We start from the raw sequence: 10,186 nt of genomic DNA, 5'->3' as shown, positions 1-10,186 counted from the left end.
ACAGGTAACAGCAAGAAATGAACCTTGATTGCTAGCACTACAAAGTGTTATGCTAACTGCTGTGATCCTCCTATACCTGTGTGCTCTAAGCACACAGAGAATAGGAAAGAGTGTTCAGGATTGACAACTAACCAGGTACTGGGCCATCGACTATTGGAACATAATCAATTACTCTGAAACTGTGGAAAGCGCGACATTGCCGGATGCATGCACAAATACATGCTCATAGTTATTTCAGTACCTGCAGAAGACTGAGGCACGTATATATTTTTTAGGGTATTTGTCAATGTGGAGCGAAAGGCAACTTTGGAAATCTGGCAGGAGCAAAAGGATGTTGGGAAGGGTGAGGGTAGAGTGTTGCAGGAGGGGTGTGGGACAGATGGCAGAGAAGGGGTGCCAGGGCATGGGGGGTAGCATGGGTGCAGTGACACCTAGCCCTGAGACACCAGGCAAGGTCATTTATTGGTTTATTGATCATTACAGAATGTCTCTCTGATGCTTCTTGCTCCTTCCCCTTTCCCAAACCATGATTCCCCTCTCCCTGCCTCCTTCCCACTCTCAGTCCACAATAGAGACCCATATCAGAATCACATTTATCATCACTCACATATGTCATGAAAAATGTTTTTTTTTGTGGCAGCAGTACAGTGCAATACATAAAGTTACTTCAGTACTGTGCAAATGTATTAGGTACCCTCGCTATATATATGTGCCTAACACATTTGAACAGCATTGTATGTCCTGAACAAGGAACAGCAGAAACAGAGAATATAGTTCCTGCGAGATAACTTCACATGGGATTAAAGTTATGTTATTAGTTTGCATTCCAAATATCTGTGACAGGACATTAGGAAGAAAAAAATTTACAAAGATCTTCATAGCTCCTCTGATGTTCTTGGAGGGGTGTAAATGATGGATGAAGAGGAGAAGGAGGAAGGCAGTGAATAGCTGAGGGATTGTGGGATGGAGACTTTCAAAGACCTGCATTCATAGCCCACTTATAACATTAAGTCTCAGGGCATTTCAAAGTGACTTACACTCAATAGAACAGTTGTGGCAGAAACACGGCTGTCACAGAGAAACGTGGCAGCCAATATGAGAACAGCAAGATCCCAAAAGCAGGCTCCAATATCCAAATACTTTGTTTTCAGAAATATTGTCTGAGGGACAAATATTGACCAGGTATCAGGTTCCACTTCTACACTTACCTCCCAAAGTGTTTAACCCACTTCTGAAATTAAAATACACTTTTAATAGTGCAACACTGATTTAAGACTGGCTTTACTGGTCGCATGTAAAGTTCAAAATACATTTCATTATCAAAGTACACATATATCACCATATACAATCCTGAGATTCACTTTCTTGTAGGCATGCTCAATAAATCCATCGAATAATAACTATAATAGAATCAGTGAAAGTCTGCCCAACTAGAGTGCAGGGTGCAGAAGACAACAAACTGTGCAGATACAAAGAAAAAGAAATAATAATAATAAGTAATAAATAAGCAATAATGACAACATGAGACAAGAGTCCTTGAAAGTGAGTCCACTGGTTGTGGCACCATTTCAATATACATCGAAATATCAAAACACATAGTGAAGTGCATCAACAACGGAAGTGCTGGGCCAGCCTGCAAGTGTTGTGATGCTTGCCGCACCATTCCCACAACCCTCTGACTCTAACCTGCTCTCAGACTCTGAGAGGAAGCTGAAGCATCCCGACGAAACCCACGGGGATCACGGGGAGAAGGCACAAACTCCTTACAGACAGTGGCGGCAATTAAACCCTGATCTTAGTCACGCCAACCGAACCACTCAGGCTGCCGTGCCAGCTCGTTAGCCAGGCCCTACGCTCGCCATGGAAGTAACTGGATATTTAATCCTGAAAACTAAGCTTGCTGCAAATGCTTTAAAGACAGTAGAGTGGTGACACAGCAGCTAATTTTCCACTTTGTTAGTCCATAGGCTTAGACTAACAATACAGGGGTAAGCTTACACCCCACCATGGCAGAGGCAGACTTTAAAATATAACGTTCTGGAATTCCAAAATAAATATGAGTTATTAGTAATGATGGCCACAAAGCTGCTGAATTGCAAAAAAACTGGTTTACTAATAAATACAAGAGATTCTGCAGGTGCTGGAAATCCAGAGGAACACACACAAAATGCAGGAGGAAATCAGCAGGTCAGGCGACATCCATGGAGAGGAATAAACAGCCAGCATTTCAGGCTGAGACCCTTCATCAGGACTGAAAGGAAGGGGCAAAAGGTAAAATATCTCCTTCCCTTTATACCATAATCCACTGTCTTCTCCCTCTTCTTCAGCCCTCCATCTCCTCCACCCATCTAAATCTGCCGTCCTTACCAACTTTGGCCCCTAAGTCACAGCGTATGTTGACTCAAGGTGCCCGTTGAAAGTCACTCAGTTTAAGACACAGAATGAAAGGCTCTGATTCTGTAAAATGAATAAACAAAATTAATCAAGTTTATCTGCTGTAATTTGTCTTCCATGCACTGCATCCTCCAAGGGAAATCACCGCAGGCGTCACTTATAAACCATAAAGTGATACGAGGACGTATCATCATAACTCCTTCTGCCACTTCCAAATGACTGGCCAACCCTATCATTTTAATATTCACTCTGTATATTGCTTGGCATTAATAATTAGACAATTTAATTATTTTGCTGCTTTTAAAGACAGCTTTCAGACCTTTTACATCTTCCCTGCTACAATATAATGCACATTTAAGACCATAAGACATAGAAGTGGAATTAGGCTGTTCGGCCCACTGAGTCTGTTCTGCCAGTCCGTATAATGGCTGTTTTATTAACCCCTGTCAATCCCATCCTCCTGCTTTCTCCCTGTTTGATGAACTTACTAATCAAGAACCTGTCAACCTCCTCCTGAAATCTATCCAATGACTTGGCCTCCACAACCATTGGTGGCAATGAATTCCACAGATTCTCCATCCTCTGGCTAAAGAAATTCCTCCTCGCCTCTGTTCTAAAAGGATGCCCTTGTACTCTGAGCCCCTTATGTAAGGAAGGATATCTCCAGCATGCAGACCTAAACTCAGCTGTCAGTGGGAACTAGCTCCCATTACCTATTAAAAGCTCCCAATGGCATGCATATCGAATAGTCTAACTACAAAGTCCAGCTCCTGGCCTTCACAAGTGGCCTAACTAACAATCCCAGCAGAACAGTTTCTACTGGCAGGAGAGGGGGCATAGGCGGGTTACTGGTGCCTTCGGGCAGATGGGACTCATTGGCCGTGGTTGGCAGCTCGACTAGGAGAAGGAAAACTCTGATCACAAAGCTCCACTGCCTTGTGGCTGGGCTGTACCCACCCACGGGGAAGACTTCGGGAGTAAACCCCGAGGAAACATCCGGAGCTGGAGTCCCTAAGGCGACCCCATATTGAACTCAGCACTCAAACAAGAGAAAACCTGCAGATGCTGGAAATCCAAGCAACACACACAAAGTGCTAGAGCAACTCAGCAGGCCAGGCAGCATCTATGGAAAAAAGTACAGTCGACGTTTTGGGCCGCAGCTCGAAGGAGTCCTGCCGAAGAGTTTCGTGCCGAAACGTCAACTGTACTTGTGGGCACGTGGCCAAGTGGTTAAGGCATTGGACTAGCGACCTGAAGGTCGTGAGTTCGAGCCCCAGCCGAGGCAACGTGTGTTGTGTCCTTGAGTAAGGCACTTAACCACACATTGCTCTGCGACGACACTGGTGCCAAGCTGTATGGGTCCTAATTCCCTTCCCTTGGACAACACTGGTGTCGTGGAGAGGGGAGACTTGCAGCATGGGCAACTGCTGGTCTTCCATACAACCTTGCCCAGGCCTGCGCCCTGGAGAGTGAAGACTTTCCAGGCGCAGATCCATGGTCTGGCAAGACTAACGGATGCCTTTACTTTATGATGGCGCTGGTGCCAAATTGGTTCCTGCCGTTCTTTTGGATCCAACAGCTGCGTGGGGAGGGGGCGCCTGCTACAGGGGCAACAGCTTGCTCTCCACATCGGTCTGCCCTGGCCTGTGTAGCACGAGGACAGCTGGGACACAATCTCCACAGTGAACCCAACCCACAGAGAACCTCGATGTTAGTGGGCTGCAGTGCTGAATTGTGCAACGCACGATTGAGTTAAATGGTCAGGATATCCACAGATCCATCAAGCTGCATTTAGTGAATCACAACGTGTGGCTGAGACTCGCTCACCCACATCAAACAGTAAATGGTCTGACACAGGGATGGATGAAGCTGCTGCTACAGCTTGGTTCAATTTCAAACCACTTTACAGTTCCTTCAGAAAAAGCTTTAGATTAGACTTAATGTACGCAGCTCCATCTCTCCCGAGACACCAGCAGCACATCTCTGCCTCATATATCACTGTCATGTAACATGTTTCTGTCCTCTTTATTTCTGAGGCTCTCTTCCTCCCTTTTGATGTCTAATGTGACCCGGTGGGAATCGCTCTTATACCCAACGCCCCCGGGCACCGGCTGCATCCCGGTGCTCAAGCAGTCCAAAATCACGTTAGCATTGCCATTCCAGAAATCTGAGCACAGAACACTTGGCAGAGGACACTGAGGGAGTGCTGTACTGTCAGGTGAGACTTAATCTGAGGATCTGTACACCCTCTTGTGGGAGGGTTTTTCCTCAATCACCATCACTAATTCCCATTCCCACATGCCGGTCCGTGGCCTCCCCAATGGAGGACGGAAACAGAGAGTAGAGAGAGCAAATACTAGAGAAGACAGACTCAGGCTGGAGGAGCAACACCTCATATTCCATCTGGGAAGCCTCCGGCCTGTTCTATTCCCTATTCTGGCTCCCTACCTATCCTTCCTCTCCTCCTCCCTTTCTCCCATGGTCCACTTTCCCCTCTTATCAGATTCCTTCTTCTTCAGCCTTTTGGCTTTTATCAACTCCCAGTTTCTCACCTGGTTTCCTTCCTCTCTTATCTCATTCTAGCTTCTTCCCCCTCCCTTCCCAGCCCCGATGAAGGGTCTCAGCCAGAAATGTCAACTCTCCATAGATGCTGCCTGACCTGCAGAGTTTGTCCAGGGTTTTGCAGGTCAGAGTACATTGCTGTTCGTGGGAGCTTGCTTTGCAGAAGTTGACGTTACACTCAGCAGCCACTTTATTATGTACACCTACTCGTTAATCCAAGTACCTAATCAGCCAATCATGTGGCAGCAATCCAATGCATAAAAGCTGGCAGACATAGTGTATTGGAGGGCTCGTGACTGTTACGTGACAACACTGCCCATTACGTGGTCGAAAGACACACCACCTGCCAATCAAGGTTTGACCCCCTCCTCGCATATCAATGCACACCTAACCATTGGCCCCTTTAATTAGCCTTATACTTGGCCTCAGGCAATTAGCCTTCCTGTGAATTATCTGGGTGGGACCCTCCAGCCCTGCTGCACTATAAAGGGTGCCACGTGTACCAGACCCTTCCTCTTTGCCATCCGAGGGATCACCCTGCTTCACTCCTGGCTGAGAACCATGGAACAGTGCTGGAGAAATTATTGGTGAGTTGTACATTGAATAGGGTTGGGACCATTGGTTATTGTCCCTAAAAGCAGAGAGCTGTGCCCGCACAGAGTCAAGAGGTTGCGGGTATCATACTGACTTTTCCCTTGGTTGTGTGTGTGTGTGTGTGTGTGTGTGTGTGTGTACTTTGTCCCCACATGATTTTCCCATGTTCGTTATTAATTGTCCGCCTGTGTTTTATTGCCGATCTGACTACTGTAAATAAAATCCTTTACACCAAGACTGTGTCCAGAGTCCTTGCCTTTGAGATCTACTGAATCTGTTTCGTCACTTACAACGCATGGGCAAGAGGTTCAGTTGTATTTGGACCAAACATCAGAATGGAGAAGAAATGTGACACTGAACATGGAATGATTGTTGGTGCCAGACAGGGCGGTTTGAGTATCTCTGAAACTGTTGATCTCCAGAGATTTTCACACACAACAGTCCCTAGAGTTTACAGAGAGTGGTGTGAAAAACAAAGAGCATCCAGTGAGTGGCAGCTGTGTGGGCAAACATGCCTTGTTAATGACAGAAGTCAGAGAATGGCCAGATTGGTCAAACCAACAGTAACTCAAATAACCATGCCTCACAACAGTGCTGTGCTAAACAGCATCTCCGAACACACAACACTTGAACCTTGAAGTGAATGGGCTAAGCAACAGAAGACCACAAACATACACTCAGTGACCACTTTATTGGGTATAGGAGGTATCTAATGAAATAAGCCACTGAACATACATCCCTTGCATTAGGGCAGCAGCTACAATTTTAAACTGTTACATTGGCTGTAGAGGGCTCTGGGGCATCCTTCAAGGAATGCAACAAGTTCTATTTAAATACTTTTCTTTATTCTTTAAACATACTGTACACTACTACAGGTCATTGACCACATGCTGAACTGGCTAAGATGTGGCAGATGGAGTTCAATACAGAAAAATACGAAGAATTTCACTTTGGAAGGTCGAATTTGAAGGCAGAATTCTCAGTAGTGTCAAGGAACAGAGGGACCTCGGGGTACACGTCGATTCCTCAAAATTGCCGCACACGTTTATAAGGTTTTTGATATGGGGCGTTGGGTTCAAGAGCTGCACGGTAATTTGAAACTCTGTTAAGCTCGAAGTTTTTAGACAGGTGGACTCAGTGTCAGCTGCTTCCAAGGCATCGGCAAGTTGATGGTGCCTGGAGGTTTATGGCAGGGAGTTTCTCCCTTTTGCCGCCTGCTATTGGGGACTCAGGAGTCGATCAACTTGGGGACTTTTGAGACTTTTTTTACCGTGCCCATGGTTTGTTTTTCATCAAATTATGGTATTGCTTTGCACTGCTGTAACTATATGTTACATTTACGTGGTTCTGTCAGTGTTTAGTCTTTGGCTTGTCCTGTTTTCTGTGATATCACTCCGGAGAAATATTGTATCATTTCTTAATGCATGTATGCATTACTAAATGACAATAAAGAGGACTGAGTGTTCTCATAATCTAAAACCTTGGTTAGACCAGACTTGGAATATTGTGTTCCATTTTGGTCACCTCATTATTGAAAAGATGTGGAAGCTTTAGAGAGGGCACAGGGGAAGTTTACTAAGATGCTGTCTGGATTAGAAAGCATGCTTTACAAGGAGAGGTTGAGTGAGGTAGAGCTTTCTCTTTGGAGCGAAGGAGAATGAGAGGTGACTTGAGAGGTGTGTAACAAGATGACACAAGGCAGAGACAGTGTGAATGACCAGAGACTTTTTCCCGGGCAGAAACAGATAATGCAAAGGGACATAATTTTAGTGTAACACACACGTGCTGGAGGAACTCAGCAGGCCAGGCAAGACTGATGAAGGGCCTCGGCCTGAAAAGTCGATTGCTTACACTTCTCCATAGATGCTGCCTGGCCTGCTGTGTTCCTCCAGGATTTCGCGTATGTTCCTTGGATTTCCAGCATCTGCTGATTTTCTGTTTATAACTTTAAGATGATTGGAGGGGATGTCATAGGTAAGGTGGTGAGAGTGTAGGCCACCCTGCCATGGGTGGTGGGAGAGACAGACACACTTAAGAAATTCTTAGATAGGCACTTGGAAGACGGAAAAATGAAGGCTCTGTGGGAGGGAAGGGTTAGTTTGATCTTAGATAAAAAGGTCAGTACATTGTCGGCCAAAGGACCTGTTCTGTGCTGTAATGTTCTAGGTAATAAAACAGAGTAGCTATATCTTGCCGCTAGCTTCCATGCAAAGCCAAATGTGATGAATTCATCTACCCCCCACTGAAACAGTGTCACTGGACTGTGACATTGCACTCTGGCCTACATTGGTCAAATTCGCCAGACGAATGCTACAGTGACTCAGAGGCACTGCAGTCGAGAGTGATGTTCATTCTAACAGACAAATTGAGCTGTGCATTCAGTTCCTACATGACCACTCAGGGTTCCAATTCAACCGCCTAGAAATTGGATTTCATCCTTTACCGGTGTCGAATTTAGTGCAAACATCCAAACAGGAGACAAGAAAGTTGCAAACTTTCTCTTTAAAGATTTATTACAGCATTTTACCCCTGATTGTTGTGTTAAAACATAACTGTGAATACCACAGCCTTGCAAAAACACACATGGGACGTGGGTGTGGACTTTAAAAAAGGATTTATAGAAAAGCTTGCCACTGAGGTAAGGTAGAGGGCACCTCGGTAGCATAGCGGTTAATGCGATGCTATTACAGCTCAGGGCGGGGTTCGGAGTACAATCCCAGTGTCCTCTGTAAGGAGTCTGTACATCCTCCTCATGGAATGAGTGCATTTTGCTTGTTTCCTCCTACAGTCCAAAGACGTACTGGTTAGTGGGTTATAAATTAGTAGTTTGTACATTATCCAGAGATTGGGTTAGGGCTAGATCAGGAGTTGCTGGGCCGTACTGCACAGAAATCCTAATATACGCCTCAGAGTCAATGGTACCTTCACATACGTGCAACTCACCCATGCCATGGGCACTGATGCACCCCCATACCATCACAGATGCTGGCTTTTGCACCTTTCGCTGATAACAATCTGGATGGTCGTTTTCATCTTTGGCACGGAGAACTCGACACCCGTTTTTTCCCAGAACTAGCTGAAATGTGGACTCATCTGACCACAGCACACGGCTCCACAGTCTTTCGGTCCATCTGAGATGAGCTCGGGTCCAGACAACTTGCCGGCGTTTCTGCATAGAGTCGATGTATGTCTTCCTCCTTGCGTAATACAGTTTCAAATTGCATTTCTGGATGCAGCGACGGACTGTGTTGAGTGACAATGGTTTTCCGAAGTACTCCCCAGCCCAGGTAGCTATAATTGTCACAGTAGCATGACGATTTCTTGGGCAGTGCCGCCTGAGGGCTCGAAGATCACGCACATTCAACAGTGGTTTCCGACCTTGCCCTTTACGCACTGAGATGTCTCTGAATCTTTTCACAATATTATGTACTGTAGATGTTGAAAGACCTAAATTCTCTGTGATCTTGCGTTGAGAAATGTTCCTTTTGAACTAACAATTCTCTCATGAATTTTGGCACAAAGGGGGAGCCACGACCCATCCTTGCTTGCAAAGACTGAGCCTTTGATGGACGCTACTTTTATACCCAGTCATGATGCCTCACCTGCTACCAATTAGCCTGCTTAATGCAGAGTCTTCCAAACCAGTGTTACTTGAACATTCTGTGCACTTTTCAATCTTATTTTAACTCTGTCCCAACTTTTGTTGAGTGTGTTGCAGCCATCAAATTCTAAATTTGTGTATATTTACAAAATACAATTAAGTTGGTCAGTAAAACTATTGAAAATCTTTTCTTTGTACTTTTGTCAGTTAAATAAAGGTTCACGTGAATTAACATCACAGATTTTTGTTTTTATTGCATTTTGGAAAATATCCCAACTTTTCTGGAAATGGGGTTTGTAAACAAGTAAGATGAAGTTCAGGGCACACAGCCTCTTCCACTCATCATCATTGATTCTCTCTGTAGTAACACACACAAAATGCTGTTGGAATTCAGCAAGTCAGGCAGTGTCTATGGAGCATCTCAGCCTGAAAAGTTGACTGTTTATTCCTCTCCCCCAGAAGATGCTGCCTGACCTGCTGAGCTCCTCCAGCATTGTGTGTGTTACTCTGGATCTAACACACAGAATCTCATATTGATCCTCTCTAACCAGGTTTGATTCTCGGTTCCAACTACCTCATTGATACAGTTGGCCCTTGGCTGTGCAAAGGTCAAACCAAATGAGCTCACCATGTAGAGGAGCGGAGGCCACGTGGCTGAGCATTAGGTAAGAAGATGCCTTGAGCTGCAAGCTAGTCAGGACAACCTCCGACGAAGATTAATATCCACAGGACTAGGGGTGATTGGGCACCACAGCAGGCCATTTGACCTCATGTATTTAAACATCTTAGAAATTGAGATACAGCACAGAACAGGCCCTTTGAGCTGTGCCATCCAACAACCCCCGTTTTAACCCTAGCCTAATCACAGGACAATTTATAATGACCAATTAACCTACCAACTGGCATGTCTTTGGACTGTGGGAGGAAACCCACACGGTCACTGGGAGAATGTACAAACTCCTTATGAGCAGGGGTGGGAATTGAACCCTTGTCGCTGGTACTGCAAATTGTTTTTGCCCACTCTCCAGTCATACT

This window comes from Mobula birostris, chromosome 15, assembly GCF_030028105.1.
Source record: "Mobula birostris isolate sMobBir1 chromosome 15, sMobBir1.hap1, whole genome shotgun sequence".
Classification (NCBI taxonomy): Eukaryota; Metazoa; Chordata; class Chondrichthyes; order Myliobatiformes; family Myliobatidae; genus Mobula; species Mobula birostris.
The sequence above is the reverse complement of the archived record's forward strand: the minus strand, read 5'-3'. Positions refer to the sequence as shown.